At 41.6% G+C, this 18,995-nt stretch overlaps 1 protein-coding gene and 1 non-coding gene across 2 annotated transcripts in view; both read left to right on the forward strand.

Moving 5' to 3' along the window:
* LOC131227793 (receptor-like serine/threonine-protein kinase SD1-8) overlaps window positions 1-18,995 on the forward strand; it is a 49,266-nt gene that overhangs the window by 15,817 nt on the left and 14,454 nt on the right. The gene's annotated exons all lie outside the window — the stretch shown is intronic.
* Window positions 17,004-17,110, forward strand: LOC131228355 (small nucleolar RNA R71). The gene has a single exon (XR_009162860.1). It is a non-coding gene; the product is annotated as a small nucleolar RNA R71 (small nucleolar RNA).

Below are 18,995 nucleotides of genomic sequence, written 5' to 3' on the forward strand. Positions count from 1 at the left end.
CAAAATTTTTAAAAGCTGGAATCAAACAACGATCATATAGTACCTTCATGCCTCGCTCGCTCATGTGGCCCAGACGAGTATGCCACATATGTATAGACGTGGAATCTGCAACATTTGCTGTCGCTCCACCCTTTGAAGTACTTTCAATCAACCTGTAAAGGTTTCTGTACCTTTATGCTCTCAAAGGGTGCCCCTTTTGAAACTTTAAGGACACCATCAATACCAGTGAACTTGCATCCTATACCCTCGAGTGCACCAAGAGAAATCAAACTTTTCTTCATATCAGAAACATGCCTAACATCAGTTTGTGTACACTCCATCCCATCAAACGTCTCGATACTCATCGTATTAATAGTCACAACATTACAAGTATTGTCATTGCCCGTAAAGACCTGTCCGCCATCGCATTCTCTGTAACTGGTGAACCAATTCTGATGAGGACTCATGTGATATGATGCTCTTGTGTCGAGGATCCACTCATCTCCATGATTGTCGTGCAAGTGTCCAATCATGGACATAGATAATACATCACCACCACTTGTCTCTTCATCAGATGTGACAACATCCTTTGAAGAAGCTACTAAATTTTCTTTCTTCACTTTAGGATTGGTACAATCCTTCTTCATGTGTCCCATAGTTCCAGCACTTTAGTTTTCCTTTGCCCTTGCCCTTGAATTTGGATATATAGGTCTTAAAGATCCTGCATCTCGCTCAAAATTTATGCCTCTCATAATAAGTGCATCGGAAGATGTCCCTATATCACCATTTAGCTTTCTTATGGCATTCCCTTGAAGGGCTGAGACAATAATGTCGACACTTAGGGTTTTATTTATGGTGCACATTGTGTCCTCGAATAACTCATACAATGCTGGAAGAAAATTCAACAACATACATGCTTGTTCCTCATCTTTGATCACTTCCTCCATATCCAATAATTTACTAACTAATTTATTAAAGTTACTGATATGAGCCTCCAGATATTCACCATTTGTTATCTTAAAGTTATACCATTGCCGCTTCAAGTGTAGGCGATTTTCAGAGGATTTTTTCGCATTGATATCCTCTAACTTCTCCCATAAACTAGCCGCAGTTTTTTCCCTCAAAATATTATAGAGAACATCATCCGTGAGAAATAAATGGATTGAGGATAAGACCTTCTTATCAAGGGTATTCCATTCATCATCAGTCATAATAGACTTTTTTGCCTCAAGAGCACCATCCTTGCCTTGCTTGGCTAAGGAACTATCATCTTGATCTTCCATAACTCAAAGTTATTTCTGTTTGAGTACTTCTCAATATCATAACTAGTACTTCCCATTGATGTTAATCCTACAGATTCAAATCTGTGCCCCAACGATTGCTCTGATACCACTTGTTGTGATTTGTGCCACGGAATCACACAGATTTAGATCCGATTCAAACAAGCTTGAATTTCACCCTTGCTACACCCTTTGATAACCCTAGAACCCTTTTAAAAACCCTTGGAATACCTTTAAAAAGCCTTAGAATATTTTAGAAAGGCCCTAGGGACTCCTATTTATAGATGGGGAAACCCCACTTACACACCTCCCTAAAAACCGCCTCAAATTTATGGAGTTCGCGCACAAACCATGCATCGTCTATGTAACCCACAACTCGTTGAAGGGATCCTCGACTAGTCGAGGCAGTACCTTGACTGGTTGAGCACCGCATACCAAATTTAAGACATGTGTTTTAACAACAGCTACTCCATCTTCAACTCTTTGATAATTATATTGATCCAAATCTTTTGATGGTATTTTCGAAGATCACCTAGCTCAAAAATCATGATGATTAATCATCAGGCGAGCTACATCATCAACGAATAGCCAGTGGTCTTACTTAGTATATTTGTGGTCCACCTAAAAGGTGGATGGGCTTGATTCTCAAATATAAGATCAAGTTATAAGATGAATTTGAATGCAATGTTAGAAGAATAATCTCATTTCTAACCGTTAATGATATAATAAATCATCGTCTACTCTTAGAAAATACATAAATGCATAAATACATGTACCTACACATATTAAATGCACACCTTCCCACCTATGTGGTCACCATTATTGATTGTCAATACCAAGTAGGATTTATGCTCTGGTAGTGTGATGGATGATACACATGCACTTACAGTGGTACACATGGCATATATGTCACTCAAATTAAACAACCCGAATCGTTGAATATGTTCTAGATAGGTAATAAACCCAACATAATACTAATTGGATAATTCTAATCTCTAATTTATGAAGAAAAAAATTTATTGCGTTGACCCATGGCTTTAAGTCTAAGTGCAGATAAGGCGCCACTCAGACATTTCAACCAGAACTCAGTGGACCTGATAAAATTTGATACCATGAGTCATTCTTTACATGGTTGGCGAGAGCCAGGAGGTTGTTAATAGCATTGATATACGAGCAAAATGATAACATCTCAAGTGGACACTAGGTTGAACTATGCACCGAAGGGATAGGGCGCCATCTAGGGGAGGACCTCTTCCAGCTTTTGAGAAATCTAGGTGGGAAAGGTGAGGCCGGTCCCAAACCAAACGAGGACCTTCTAAAATTTTTCCAGAGGTATGGAAGGGTCATTGATATCTTCATTTCATTATTCCCAAGCTCCATCCATCCCAAAGATTTTGCTTTCGTCAGATTTCAGTATGAGAATGATGCTCGAGTGGAAAAAGGGGTTCTAGATGGACAGAGGATAGATGAAAGGATAGTCAGTCTCGGAGGCGATCTACAGATCCAAGTCGAGCATTGAGATCCCCAAACCAACAACATTCCCACTTGCTCAGCATCTAGCTAGGAATTCAACTGGAGCTATATAAGGGGTGGTCTCGGCAATAGGGGGAACTACTAAAATGAAAAATCTACCCACACCCTTTGTCGTGGGGGGCACAACCGTTGCAGATCCAGTGATGGTAGAAAGGAAGCTTAAGGAGCTTAAATTAGGCCTAGTGGGGATAGCATCCGATAGTTCTGTCTCTATAATGAATCTGATCGGAGAAATCAGATCCACCAGGTTTGAGTCCTCGACCATTGATGTGGCTAGACTGTCGAACACTAAGTACCTAATAGTCCTCAAAACATTAGCTAAATTCTAAGATTTCCTATCAGGTTTATCCATTTAGCAGTGAATGGGGTTAGTGGCAATGGAACCTTGGTCTCCAGAAGTTACATAAGGAGATTAGGGGTCCTGAATCTGATTATTTGAGATCCCCACCCATGCCTGGTTGGAGCTAGTAATCAAAGACCTAGGGAACTTCTATGGCAAAGTGATGTAGATAGATACGAGCACCAAGTATGGGATATTCCATGTTTTCACCCAGGTAAAAGTCAAGCTTCACTAGGATTTCGACATTAAGAGAACGCAAAAGCTAGTTGTTGTAGGAAAATCCTTCCTAGTGTATGTTGAACTTGAGACTAGTTTGCCAAGATGGAACAAGGAATCAGAGGGTCCGATGATAGAATCGGCGAAGGGATATGGGGAGAGCATGAAGGCTTGGGTAGAAAGGAGTTTTAAATAAGAGATAAATAGCTGGGTGGACTGCTCATGCTGTGTTTTCCAAAACACCAGACAAAGAAAACTGTGCATTTCGCCCTACAGCTGCTCGAGGAAATGTCGACATAGAACCTCAAGGCGCGCTGGTTAAGGAGATGAATAAGGACGGGGGACACCGTAGTCCTTTTGGATCCTCCTTCGTGATGGGACATGAGGGAGGGATACCAGTAGGAGATTGACCCATGTTCAAACTTCAAGGGGGGACAGGGAGCCAAAGACTAGTGTATGCAATTTCGAAGCCCGAATTCCCCCCTTTCCTGAGAAGCCCAGACTCCACATGAGAAATTAACCCCCACTGCAGCTAGTTGCTCAGTGCTCAAATCATAGCCAATCTCTTAGAAAGCACTATTCTCCATCCCCAATCCAACTCCAATTGCAGAGGAAGCAAAATTCCCTAGCCGAGCAGAGACCTCGGCAGGCTCTTCACAGGCTTAGGTTAAAGACCTGTGCGACATCTGTAGGTTGCTCTCCTCTTTCGCCGCTAGATGGAAGTGAAGTTAGTAAAGAGATCAACCTATGGGCCTCTCCAACCCAACGCTTCGTGCCTCTATCAGAGGACAAGGACTCATCTCCTTCTCCCCATCTACGCCCTTTTGTGAAGTCAACCCCTGATAAGGGTCTGGATTTATCGATGGATCTTTCCCTGTACTTTGACAAAGAAATGGAGGGTGGGAGTCTGCAATGCAGATATGTCAGAGAGGCAAAGGAACTCCAAAGGGACCTGGCTCAAGAGATCTTGGCTAATGCAATAGTGGGTTTAGATAGACCCACCTCGAAGTCACCAATGCGGTTAAAATTTAGGGGTGCACAAGCCTCACAACATGATATAGAAAGCCACAACAGAGATGATACCTGGAGCACCTTATCCCTCCGAGCAGGGCTTGAGCTACTAGCAAGAAAGACGGTTGACAAGCCTAAGAAGGGGTGTTCACACCCAAATTATAAGGTTGCGATGTAGTAATAATCTCGGTAAGACTGAGGTCGAATCCACAGGGACTGAACCTTGTACGTATTCTAAAAGTAACTAGAACTAGAACTAGAAGAAGATGTAATCTAAATCAGGTGAATATGAGAGAATAATGATGAATGGTCAATTAAAAACTAATAAATTTAAAGGTGGGAAACTAGGGTGTCAAGGATCCACTTGTAGCAATCAGGGAGATCTATGCTTGATTCAAGAACCCAACTGGAATCAGAGTCCCATCTTTATCCAATTGGAAAGGAGAGATTTGTCAGATCTCTGAACTTCTCATGGATCTAATCATCAACAGATAAGAATGGTGAAGATGTGGAAGTGATTCTATCACCCTACCATGCCCAGGAGACAAGGCAAATAATAGCAAGTTACCAATCCACAACCAACATAGAGATTTGTGAAAGTTAGGAAGGATTCTTTCACCCTACCATGCCCATGGGACGATGGTGAACAACGGGACTTGCTAATTTCATATTCTCAATAATGGAAAGAACATACTTAAAGCTATCGCAAATCCATTGTAATTTAAGTCACAACAAACCATTAAAAACTAAAAGTATATCATATAATCAAACTAGAATCCAAGAGAGTTCAACAAAACATGAATCAAAGCAATAGGAAACTACCCATCATGGTACAAGCTTCACCTCTTAGCCCTAGCTAAGAGGTTTAGCCAATCACGGTCCTGATTAGCCAAAAACTCTTAAAAAGAAAGCATTAAAGGAAGAAATAAAGAAGAAGAAGGGGAAGAAGAACTCGATGCCACCGGCCGATGTCCATGGTCTCTTTCTCTCTCTTCTCTTCCCGTCTTGCCTCCACAGCTGCCCCAGATGGATGTTCTCCATGTCTTCCCACTCTTTTATAGATTAAGGTGGTTAGTGGAGTGGCTGTTTATGCACAGCCGCAAAAATGCAAGCCGAGTTGCGTTCTGACAAAATTTTCAGACATTGGACGGTCCAAGAATCAATTTTGCCTCCATGAGTGGGGTAAAGACCCCCCTCTGAAGATTCTGGACAGTTCAAATCATCCAACCGACCACAAACAGTGGCCCACAACACCCCGCAACGTCCGAAAAAACCAGATGTGTGTACGGTGTGAAATTTGTTGTGCTGAAATGCTCGGTGGCCCCCACAGTGATGTTTTCAGCAAAATCCACCCCGTTCGTTGGATTCCTGGCAAAATTTCAATCAGAAAGGAGTGGTTTTGGTCGAGTTTTGGTGCGGTCCACTGTATCAAATTAACTCACCATTCATCCTACATTTTCTGGCGATCCATGTGTATACGTGTGCATGGGACCAAAAGGCTACCATGGCTAAGGTCATGCCTCCCTTTTGGATGCAATGGATGGCCCTGATCGTCCATTTAGACGATTGGTGTGGCCCACTATGATCAACCGGTGGACATGCGTCCACCCGTTGGTTGGCTTTTGAAATTTTAAAAAAAAAAACATTTGTCAGCGCACACTGACCAGTTTTGTGAATTTTGGTGCTCGACTGGAGTGTATACACCGTGCACATGCACACCCTAAAGTGGGGTCTACTATGATGTATATGAGAAATTCGCTCTGTCCATCCATTTTGCCACCTCATTTAAGGGGTTGAGATCAAAATTGAAGCATATCCAGATATCAGGTGGGCCACAGATCAGTATTTTATGGGCTGATCTGTCCCTTGGGCCACTTTCACAAAGATTCAATGGCTGAAATTTGACATGTACGGTTAATTTATGGTCCTCAAGCCAGATATAAAGTTTCAAGCCGAACGGATGGTGGGAACCCTATGATCTTGCATTCTGGATAATTTTCAGGCCTTTTTAGTGTGAATTGCGTGATTTTCTCGGATTTCTAGTGTGTAAATTCTTTGATCTTAGTCCCTTGGGGTCCGTCCCTTGCCTTGGAGATTCTTGATTGTTAAATCCATGCTTTTAGTACCCTTTTTCACTCTAGGCTCCTAAATTCACCTTGCAATACAAACACAATTAAAATAGGATGTTAAACAGTATTATGTTCGTAAAATCAGGTAATAACTAGGGTCTAATATACAATATTTGACCCTCAACAGGGGGCAGGTCCGAACCAGTGGTAGAGAAGACTGAGAAGATTAAAGAGAAGGGTCATCTACTCAGGGTGTGTTACGGATGGATAACTTGCAAGTGTGGAATGCCCAAGGTGTAGGCAACGTGCCTACTATCGGGACAGCCAAGAGGCTAATCAGAAGTCATCATCCATGGATGTAGCCATTCTAGAGCCTATGATTAGGGAGGAAAGAGGAGTGGGCATAGGATTAAAAGTTGGCTTCCATTCCTCTCTCTCCAATGGAGAGGTGAGGGAAAGAATATGGGTCTTTTTCAACAGTCAATTAAATGTTTCACTAGCTTCTATGTGAAAACAAATGCTTGCTCTTTGAGTTTGTGTGCAGAATTCCCAAGAGTCATTCCTGCTCTCTGTTGTATAGGCAAGGTGCTTAAAAAATTAGCGGAGGGAGCTCTGGGAAGAGATGGCCTCCACAAGCAGAACATCCCCTAGGCTGTGGGTGGTTTGTGGAGATTTCAATGCAGTGGTGGATAGCTCAAAGAGGCGAGGTAGTAGAAACAAGATGTCGCCAGCTCATCAAAGCTCGCAGGATCTATAAACAACGCTAGGTTACTGGATGTGGGATTCTCGGATAACAGGTTCACCTGGAGCAATAATCAAGAAGGGAATACTCGAGTCTAGGATAGACTGGAGAGAGTTCTTTGCAACAATGATTGGGTGATGCGCTTTCCTCATTTTAGGGTGGAGTACTTTGCTAAGGATAAGCTCTAATCATGCTCGTTTGCTGCTAGCCTTCCCCCATGTCTACCCCATCACCACAAAGCCTTTCCACTTCTAAAGAATGTGGTTTTAACAAGAAGTTTCCCTTCAAGTAGTAAAGGAGGCATGGGAGGGAGTTCAGTCACAAAATCCTACAGTCAACATGCTGCTAAAGCTTCAAAAGGTTAAGAAATCACTCAAGGTCTAGAATGGAGAGGTATTTAGGAATGTTTTTCTTAATGTCAAGCAAGTGGAATAGTCCCTTGAATTAATAGAGACTAGGATGCAGGTCTCCCTTGAAGAGAGTCTCGTTGTGGATCTCCAAGAAGCAAAGCATCACTTAGACCAGATGGAACTATCGGAAGAGATTTTCTAGAAACAAAAGGCCCGTAATAGTTGGTTGGCTGAAGGTGATAGAAACACGAGATTTTTTCACTTGGGGACTACAGAACGATTGAGAAAAGTAGAAATTGTGGAGATCCTTTTAGATTCGAGGCAAAAAACTATCAAATCTGGTAGCCATGAAAGAAGAGGCTATGAGATTTTTCTCGACCTTATTTCGAGTGGAGCCTCTTGCCCTTGCAAATGACCTCTTGGAGTCCATTCCTCATCTTCTATCAGCAAAGGATAACGAGGATCTGCTCGAAATGTCATCCATCGAGGAGGTCAAATAGGTCATCTTTGCCCTTTCGCAGTATGGGGCTCTTGGGCTAGATGGATTTGATGGGTCCATCTTCACGGGATGCTAAAGCATTGTGGGCCATGATATATTTGAAGCAAAGGTGGACCTGTTTAAAGGAGGGTCAATCCCCAGAGCATTTATAGCCTCCATCATATACCTCGTTACTAAATTTATATCTCCTTCGAGTTTCGCTGACTTTCGGTCTATCAGCCTTTGTAACTCCATATAAAATTTTCTCCAAAGTAATAGCTACAAGGTTAAGTCCAGTGTTGCCCAAGCTTATCTCCCTTGAACAAGGGGCATTCATCTGGGGCAAAGCTATATTGAAAAATTTTGCCCTCGCTCAAGAGATTTTCAAGGAGATAGGCAGGAAAGTCTGAGGTGTAAATATAGTGCTTAAGCTGGACATGGAAAAGGTTTATGATATGGAGAACTGAAATTTTCTCAAACAGGTCCTTATCCAGTTCACTTTCAGTATCAGCTGGGTGAGCATGGTGGAAAAATGTTGGAACAACAGATGGTTTTCAGTTCTTATAAATGGGGAAGTGAGGGGATTCTTTAAGTCTTTGAGAGGTCTGAGGTAGGGAGACCCACTTTCCCTTAGCCTTTTCATCCTAACAGCAGAAGTTTTCAGTAGGGGCATCAAGTCGATTGTTAATAGAGGCATTTGCTAGCCCTTTAAGCTCAGGCATGGAAGCCCTCTCATCTCTCATCTTCTCAATGCCGACGAGACCTTGCTATTCTTAAACGAGGGTTGTGCATCACTGTTCACTCCCCAAGTATAGGGTTGTGATGTAGTAATAAACTCGGTAAGACCGAGGTCGAATCCACAAGGACTGATACCTGTACGTTATCTGAAACCAAGTAGAACTAGAACTAGACTAAGATGTGATCTAAACAAAATAGAATTTAAGGAATAATTGTGGAATAATTATCTAAAACTTTAAGGAATTCAGAGGAAGGAAACTAGGGATTCAGAGGATCCATTTGTAGAGATCAGGGAGATCTTATGCTTGCTTCAAAAATCATGAAAATTAAACTGAACTTCTTCTGATATAATTTTAAAGAGATGAAAGGTATATGAATTAGAATGGATTCCATCACCACACCATGCCCAGGAGACAAAGTTAATAAAAGAATTAAACTAATTACCAACCAATCAACATGTCATGAAGGTCAGGAAGGGTACCGCCATCCAACCATGCCCAGGAGACGATGGTGAACAACAGGGCCTCCTGACGTCATAAACATCAAAAGGGAAAAAGAAATATTCAAAGCCATTGCAAACCCATTATAATTTCAGTCACAACAGACCATTAAAGACTAAGAAAATATTCCTTTAATAATCAACTTAAAATCAAATTCAGTTCAGAAATTTAAATTAAACGCATGAAATAGTATCTCCCATCTCGCTACAGGCTTCACCTCTTAGCCCTAGCTAAGAGGTTTAGCCATACATGAATGGGCTAAATTCAAAATCAACAACAGAAGAAGGAGAAAGGAAAAAGGAAAAAAAACCAGGTCCAGGTCCAGGTTCTCTGCTGCTGCTCACGCTCAGCCGCTGCTCACCCAAGCTTCCCTATTCCAACCGAGATCCAGCCCCTTCCCTTCAGTCGTACCCCAAAAACACCACCTCCCCTTCAATCTCTCCTTCTTTCTTATAGTCCTCCCGCGCCCTGGAGAGGGAGTTACGCACCCTCTTTACGCAGCACAGCTCGGAAGGAAATCGTGCGTAAGGTGTACGCACGCTATGCAGTGAAAGCTCCAAACCACTTGCGTTTGGATGAATGATCGGGACGCTGACCGTCCCAGATTTTGCAAATATCTTCATGGCTAGGGTCAATCCTGGCTTGGGCATCATCTGGACGGTTTGGATCACCAATCCGATCACAGGCAGTGGCCCACAATCGGCCGGAAGTTCCGGATTTCCTGGACGCGAAAACAGGGTGCGTAATGTACTTACCCTATACTGATGGTGGGGCCCACATCGCTTTTGTTTTGAGAAATCCACGCTGTACACTACATTCTACTCGAAAAACCAGGTGGGAATCACTATTTTTAGACCAAATTCTATGTGGCCCACAGTATCTTTTACTCCGCCGTTCATCATGCCTTTAACGGTTAGGATTCTGTAACGTCTTACATGGTCTCAAGAGGCCACCTTGGTGAGGTAAATACCCTACCTATGCACATAATGGACGGTCCCGATTGATGCTTTGGAAGACGAGTGGGCCCCACTGAGAGGAACCGGCGGACCCACGTTCGCCGCTGTGAGAGGAATCCCGATTTGAGAAGAAGAGTCGGTCAGCGCTTGCTGACCGACTTTTGGACTTTTGGTGTGCGCCTGGTGCACCTGCATAACGTGTACATGCACTACCTGTATGGGTCTCACAGAGATGTTTGTGAGAAATCTACTCCGTCCATCTAGTTCTTCACATGATTTAAGGTGTTGAGACTGAAGATGAGGTGTATCCAGAGATCAGGTGAGCCCCAGATTAGTAATTTGTGGGCTGATCTGTCCGTTGGGCCACTTCCACAATGATCCAATGGATGAAATTTTACGTGTACGGTTCATTTATGGGCCTCAGGCCACGTATGGAGTTTCGAACTGATCAGATGGTGGGAACCCTATGATCTTGCATTCTGGACACTTTTCAGGCCACTTGAGCTTCAATTTCTTGATTTTCTTGGATCCTTGGCGTGCAAATCTGTCGATCTTGGTCTCCTAGGGCCCGTCGCTTGCCTTGGTGTCAGACCGTTAAATCCGTGCTTTTAGTACCATTTCCTAATCCAAGCTCGTGAATACGCCCTGCATCACAAACATGATTAAATCAGGCCGTTAAACAGTACTATGTTTGTAAATCTTGGCAACAACTGGGGTTTGATATGCAATATTCGACCCTCAACACAACCCCCAACCACCATCTTGCTAGTCCCGAGCAAGGTATATGAAAAATAAATTGAGAATTACAAGATAATTTCTACAAACTCAAGAGATTTATGAAAAACAATTCAGATACTCGAATTCTAAGATTCATGAATGTTGGCATTGCTTTCTCCTGAAATCAAGCTCCCGGTCAACTTCATAATCAAGCTCAAATATTAATCCATTAATTAGAACGATTTTAAATATTGAGTTCCATGGGTGTATCGTGTAATCTCGGCTTATCATTAAGGTTCACTTCTTAATTTCATGATATTATCGGTAAACACTAAGATAATTCATAATAACTCAAACTTTCCTCACGGATCATCTTTTCATTAATCGACCTTTGATATATTTATTTTTTCATTAAAATACCGCCAAGGGGAGGAATCAAATCTTCACCTATAGGGAGCAAACCTATGATGAAGACCATTGCCCACCCCTTTCCGCCGGCCACTTTGGGAAATTAAACCTTCACCTATAGGGAGCAAACCTATGATGAAGATTATTCACCCAATCCTTTCAATTTTCTGAGGCCGGTTCCTTTCATGCTTAGTGAGTACCAAGAAAATCCTTCAATATCAAACTGAAACCTTAATGTGAAAGCGAGATGTGACATGTGAGATCATAACTCAATCAATGTGTACAACTTCTAGTTCTGGATTAACAATTCAAACTTAATTATGCAATCCAATAGATACTGAATCTAGGCGTCTTAAATTTCCAACATCATGTATCTTGAAATTCCAAGTGCCCTAGATGGCTGTCAAAGTCCCCTCGAATTCACAAGAAAGTCCAGAAAAATTAAAAATTTACACAATTTTCGCTCAAGACCAAGAAGATGTTGATTCACCTAATCTCTCACCCCCAACCTAAGATCTACATTATCCTCAATGTAAAAGAAATAGGCATGCAATGCACATGGGACAACGAAAATATAAGACGAGTGATGGAAAGATAGTACCTGGATGAAAGAATCACGAGGCTTTCTCAAAAATATCAACGAAAAAGCGAGTTAGCACAAGAAAGAAATAAAAATAAAATTATAAAAAGAAGGTCCTACCTACACCACTTTCGTAGGTACTCTCGATTGCATTTAGCGAATGCAACAAGCCTTTAAACCCCTAGGTTTCCCCTAGTGGACGAGTTGTAGTCTCGTGAGGGTTTGCAGTAATGTTACCCACAAACATTGAAATAACTAATGATAAGAACGAAAAGAAGTGAAGAGCTGGGTTGCCTCCTAGGAGCGCTAAGTTTACCGTCTTCAGCCAGACAAATAAAGCAACTACCCTAGTCATATGAAAGCGATAAACCTACCTATACCTCCATCAGACTAGGAGATCAATCCTGGTAAACAGGAGCAGTCAGGGGCATGGACATGTCCTCTAAATCAAATTTCTCGACAAATGGTTTCAATCGATGTCCATTGACTTTAAACTCCTTGCCATTGTCGGGATCTCTTATCTCAACGGCCCCATAAGGAAAAACAGTAACAACAATGTAAGGGCCGGTCCAACGAGATCGAAGCTTACCCGGAAAGAGATGTAATCAAGAATTGTACAAAAGGACCTTCTGACCAGGCGTGAATGATTTTCGCAAAATGTGTTGGTCATGAAATGCTTTCATCTTGTCCTTGTAAATTCTTGAATTATCGTACGCATTATTCCGGATTTCCTCAAGTTCATTCAATTGAAGTTTGCGTAGTGAGCCAGCGTTGTCCAGATTGAAATTAAGATTTTTGATCGCCCAGTACGCTTTATGTTCCAGCTCCACAAGTAAGTGACAAGCTTTCCCATAGACAAGTCTAAAGGGAGACATTCCAATAGGGGTTTTAAAGGCAGTACGGTATGCCCATAAGGCATCGATCAATCGGATTGACCAATCCTTACGATCAAGGTTAACTGTTTTCTTCAAAATGTGTTTAATTTCCCTATTAGAAATCTCAGCTTGCCCACTTGTCTGTGGGTGGTATGGGGTGCTCACCTTGTGAGAGATACCGTATTTCTTCATTAAGCTCTCAAATGGTTTATTACAGAAGTTGAGCCCCCATCATTAATGATGGCTCGAGGCGTTCCGAATGGAGAAAGGATATTTTCTTTTAGGAATTTAATGACCGTGCGATGGTCATTAGTTCGACACGGAATCGCTTCGACCCATTTAGTGACATAATCCACGTGAGCAAAATATACAGATTTCCAAACGATTGGGGGAATGGTCCCATGAAATCGATGCCCTAGCAATCAAATGCTTCAATGATAAGGATGGGATTCAAGGGCATCATATTTCAATGGGACAATGCTCCCAATTTCTGACAACGCTCACAAGCTTTGCAAAACTCATGAGTGTCCCTAAACATAGTGGGCCAGTAAAAGCCACACTGCAGAATCTTGGCCGTGGTCTTTTTAGCAGAAAAGTGACCACCACAGGTCTGTGAGTGACAGAAGGAGATGACGCTCTGATGCTCATCGTCTAGTACACATCTCCTTAGGATTTGGTCTGGGAAATATTTAAATAAATAAAGATCATCCCAGAAAAAGTTGCACACCTCAGTGAAGAATTTCTTCTTATCTTGCGCAGTCCACTGTGTCGATATGGCACCTGTAGCAAGATAATTAGCAATCAGCAAACCAAGGTGAATGGGAGACTCTGAACAGTTGTTCATCAGGGAACATATCATTGATATGGGTCGCCTCAAGGGAATCAGAGGTATTAAGGCGAGAAAGGTGATCGGCCACTACGTTCTCTACTCCCTTTTTATCTTTAATTTTCAAATCAAATTCTTGGAGTAGAAGGATCTATCGTATCAAACGGGGCTTAGAATCATTCTTAGAAAGAAGATACTTAAGTGCCGCATGATCTGTGTAGATAATGATCTTGGATCCGATCAGGTAAGACCTAAATTTGTCCAAGGCGAACACTACAGCTAAGAGTTCCTTTTCCGTAATCGAGTAGTTCACATGGGCAGAATTTAAAGTTCTACTTGCGTAATGAATGACTTAGGGCCTCTTATCTTTTCTCTGGCCTAGGACCGCCCCAAGAGCATAATCAGAAGCGTCGCACATAAGCTCAAAAGGAAGGCTCCAGTCGGGTGGCTGCATGATAGGTGCAGTGGTTAACGTGCCCTTAAGCTTAGTGAAAGCTTCCTGGCATTGCTCAGTCCACTTGTACGGAGCATCCTTTTGAAGAAGAGTACATAATAGACGAGAGAGGAGACTAAAGTCCTTTATGAATCGCCTATAAAATCCTGCGTGTCCTAAGAAGGATCGCACGTCTCTGATGTTCTTGGGTGGAGGTAGGTTAGAGATAAGATCGATTTTTGCCTTATCTACCTCGATTCCCTTGAACGAGATGATATGCCCAAGGACAATTCCCTTCTGAACCATGAAATGGCACTTCTCCCAATTAAGTACCAAGTTCTTTTCTTCACATCTTTTCAGCACACATTTAAGACTTTCCAAGCACTTGCTGAAAAATGGACCGTAAACAGAGAAATTATCCATGAAGACCTCTAGATATTGCCCCACCATATCAAAAAAGATACTAAGCATACATCGCTGAAAGGTGGCAGGGGCATTACATAGTCCGAATGGCATCCTTCGATAGGCAAAGGTGCCGTAGGGACATGTAAATGTGGTCTTTTCCTGGTCTTTAGGGGCTATCTCTATCTGGTTATAGCCCGAATACCCGTTAAGGAAACTGTAATAGGAATGACCAGCTAACCTTTCCAGGATCTGATCAATGAATGGTAAAGGAAAGTGGTCTTTCCTCGTGACGGTATTCAACTTCCTGTAGTCAATGCACATTCTCCAACCAGTAGTGACTCTAGTTGGCACGAGTTCATTATTGGCATTGGCTACGATGGTGATTCCGGACTTCTTAGGGACCACTTGAGTTGGACTCACCCATTGACTATCGGATATAGGGTATATGATACCCACGTCTAATAGTTTAAGAACCTCGGCCTTAACCACTTCCTTCATGTTTGGATTTAGTCTACATTGTGGTTGCCTAGCGGTTTTTGCATTATCCTCAAGATATATGCAGTGAGTACAAATCGAGGGATCAATTCCCTTGAGGTTCGCTATCGTCCATCCCAGGGCTCCTTTATGCTCAATGAGAGTAATATGAGCATACTCTCATGTTCTTTCTCCAGGTGGGCAAAGATCACCACCGGGTATGTCTCATCTTGACCTAAATAGGCATATTTCAAATCAGAGAGCAAAGGTTTTAGGTCAAGCTTCGGCGGCTTGAGGTTAGACGGTAGAGGCACTGCATCGGTTTGTGGCAATTCTTCAACTTGTGGCCTCCACCGGTTAACTTCAAGTACCGGTGCAGTATCAAGCAAGGCGCACATCTCCCTAATCATGTCATCATCAAAATCATGGGAGTGGGCCAGGCACGTCTCTAGATGGTCGGAGGATAAGGTTAGAGGTTTCGTATCTTCCACGAAAGAGTCAATCATGTTAATGTCGTGAAAATCATCATCTTCCTCTAAATTTCTGCCGTTATTGAAAAAGATGTTTGACTCCAATGTCATATTCCCAAAAGACATAATCATGACACCATTCCTGCAATTGATAATTGCATTTGAAGTGGCAAGGAATGGGCGGCCAAGAATGACGGGGATCTGAGTGCTTATGTTATTGATGGGTTCGGTGTCCAGGATGATAAAATCTACAGGGTAGTAAAATCTATCAACTTGGACCAATACATCCTCGATTATCCCTCTTGGTACACGAACAGAGCGATCAGCAAGTTGTAGTGTGGTTAGGGTGGGTTTTAATTCACCCAAACCTAACTGTTTGTATACCGAGTAGGGAATCAGATTGACGCTCGCTCCTAAGTCAAGAATTGCGTGATCAATTCGATGGTTCCTGATTACACATGATATGGTTGGGCTACCGGGATCTTTAAATTTTTGTGGCACGTCTTACTTTAGTATAGCACTCACTTTCTCAGTCAAGAAAATTTTCTTTTGAATATTTTGCCGTCTTTTGGTTGTGCATAAGTCTTTCAGAAATTTGGCATATGAAGGAATCTGTTTCACGACATCAAGTAGAGGAATGTTGACTTTCACTTATTTCAACACCTCTAGAATATCCTGAGAGTTAGAGAGAGGTTTTGGTGAAACCAACCGTTGGGGGAACGGAGCAACTGGCTTCTCTAGAAGTTCCGGTTCTAATTTTTGTGGGGCGTCACTGGATCCATCATTATTGTCCTCTTCTGGTTCTTGAGGCTTTTCGGGCCTAACCGGAAGAATTTTATCAATGATCTTTCCACTCTTAAGAGTGGTGATGGATTTAGCGTGCCCCATCTGATTTGAAGAGCTGGGATCATTAATCTCATACTGCGGTTTAGGATTGGGGAGAGGTTGTGTAGGAAGCATCCCCTTTTCTATAACCGTCATACGAGAATCTATCTTTTGCATAAAATCTGTAATTCCCCGCATTGCCTGAGCCAGCTCTTGTATGGAATTTTGAACCGGTTCCTCTTGAGGTTTCACTTGATTTGGATTTTGATTGAAGAAACCTGGAGGAGTAGCCGTTTGTCCATTCCTCCAACTAAAGTTTGGATGATTTTTCCAGCCAGGATTGTATGTATTGGAGTTAGGTCCAGTAAAAGGTCTTTAATAGTTGTTTACGGCATTAGCTTGTTCATTCAACACTCCTCGAAAGGCGGGTATTGTAGGACAATTTCAGTTGTATGAATGTTGCAATCACAGATGCCGCAAACAATTTCCTTAACCTTATCCTTCTTTCCTTCCATGGCCTCAACTTTCCTTATGAGCGTAGTCACTTTACACTTGAGATCATCCTCTTCTTTCAAGAGATATAATCCACATTTCTCCTTTAATTGAGTCGGCCTAGACGTGGTGTTTGATTTTGGGTAATAGTCCCAAGATTGTGTTTTTTCAACCAAACTGTCGAGGTAGTCCCATACCTCGTCGACATCTTTATTAATGAACTCTCCATTACACATTGTCTCGACCATTTGGCGCATGGAAGATGTCAGTCCATCGTAGAAAAAATTTGTAATGCGCCACGTTTCAAATCCATGTTGTGGGCATGAACTGACCAAATCTTTGAACCTTTCCCAACATTGGAAGAATGTTTCATCTTCCTTTTGGGCAAAGTTCATGATTGCTTTTCTGAGGGTAATCGTTTTATGATGTGGGAAGAATTTTTTTATGAATTCCCTCTGCATGTCGTTCCATGTGCCAATGATCTAGGACGCAGTGAATGTAACCACGTCTTAGCTTTCTCTTTTAAGGAAAAAGGAAAGAGTTTCAGCCTAATTGTATCCTCAGATACATTAGGAAAACATAATGTAGCTATAATCTTATCGAACTCTTTCAAATGTAAATATGGACTCTCTGATTCAAGTCCATGGAATTTGGGAAGGAGTTGGATAACTCCCGGCTTGATGTCCATTTGTCCTGTGTTTTCAGAGAAAATCATGCATGAGGGCATACTCACTCCCACCGGTTGTAGATAATCTTGTAAAGTACGAGGCGGGGGTGCCTGATGCACCTCATTCTCATCTTAGGTATCCTCCACCTTGGGTGGAAGTAGAGGAGGTTGGTCTTCAGCCATAACTTCAATTAACTCAGGGGGATTCAAGTGGTGTCTAGTCCTGCGATGGATAGTCAACCCCTCAACCAATCCTCCTTCAATCAAGAGACGTCGAGTGCTGTCACGGGCCCACTTGGGCATGAAACACTCACAGCCCTCAATTAAATTCAAAACCTATTCCTAAGAAAGGAAAAGAAAATCTAAAAAAAAAGAGAGAGTTGGAAAGAAATTACCAAATTGAAGCCCTTAAGTTAAGGACCTGCAAAAGAAAACAAACAAGTCAGTTCTAAAGAGAATGTCTAAATTAGAAAATCCTTAAAAAGGAAGATAGAAGTAAACTAGTTTCTAAAAGAAGAAAGTCCTACACTAAAAAGTAAATTAAAAAGAGATATGAAAAATAGAAAGTGGAGAGAAAGAACTTACCGAATTAGAAATTTCTATCTTAAAGGCCTACACAATAGGAAAGTTAGTTTCTAAACAAAAATTCTATGAGTAGAAAATTAGGAAACAAAATTAGATTCTAAAAGAATTAGAATTAGAAAGTTACTACAAGACAAAAATAGAAAGTTAATTCCTAAAAAGGGGAAAGAAATAACCTAGTTTCTAAAAATAAACTATTTCCTACAGATAGGAAAATCCCAGAATTAGAAGATTTCTAAAATTTAAACCCTAATTTTAAAAGTGGAAAAAGTAGAGAAATTAGGAAGGAATTACCAATTTAAGAACTTATGTCAAGATCCTACAAAACAAGAAAACAGGTTAAGTTCTAAAAATAAAATAAAATAAAAACTTTTATCCTAAAGTTAGTAAAATCTTAATCCTAACCTAATTCTAAAACTAATTAATTTCAGAAAAACGTAGCTGTCAATCCCCGGCAACGGCGCCAAAAACTTGTTCACTCCCCAAGTATAGGGTTGTGATGTAGTAATAAACTCGGTAAGACCGAGGTCGAATCCACAGGGACTGATACCTGTACGTTATCTGAAACCAAGTAGAACTAGAACTAGACTAAGATGTGATCTAAACAAAATAGAATTTAAGGAATAATTGTGGAATAATTATCTAAAACTTTAAGGAATTCAGAGGAAGGAAACTAGGGATTCAGAGGATCCACTTGTAGAGATCAGGGAGATCTTATGCTTGCTTCAAAAATCATGAAAATTAAACTGAACTTCTTCTGATATAATTTTAAAGAGATGAAAGGTATATGAATTAGAATGGATTCCATCACCACACCATGCCTAGGAGACAAAGTTAACAAAAGAATTAAACTAATTACCAACCAATCAACATGCCATGAAGGTCAGGAAGGGTACCGCCATCCAACCATGCCCAGGAGACGATGGTGAACAATAGGGCCTCCTGACATCATAAACATCAAAAGGGAAAAAGAAATATTCAAAGCCATTGCAAACCCATTGTAATTTCAGTCACAACAGACCATTAAAGACTAAGAAAATATTCCTTTA

Source organism: Magnolia sinica, chromosome 15 (assembly GCF_029962835.1).
Source record: "Magnolia sinica isolate HGM2019 chromosome 15, MsV1, whole genome shotgun sequence".
Taxonomy (NCBI): Eukaryota; Viridiplantae; Streptophyta; class Magnoliopsida; order Magnoliales; family Magnoliaceae; genus Magnolia; species Magnolia sinica.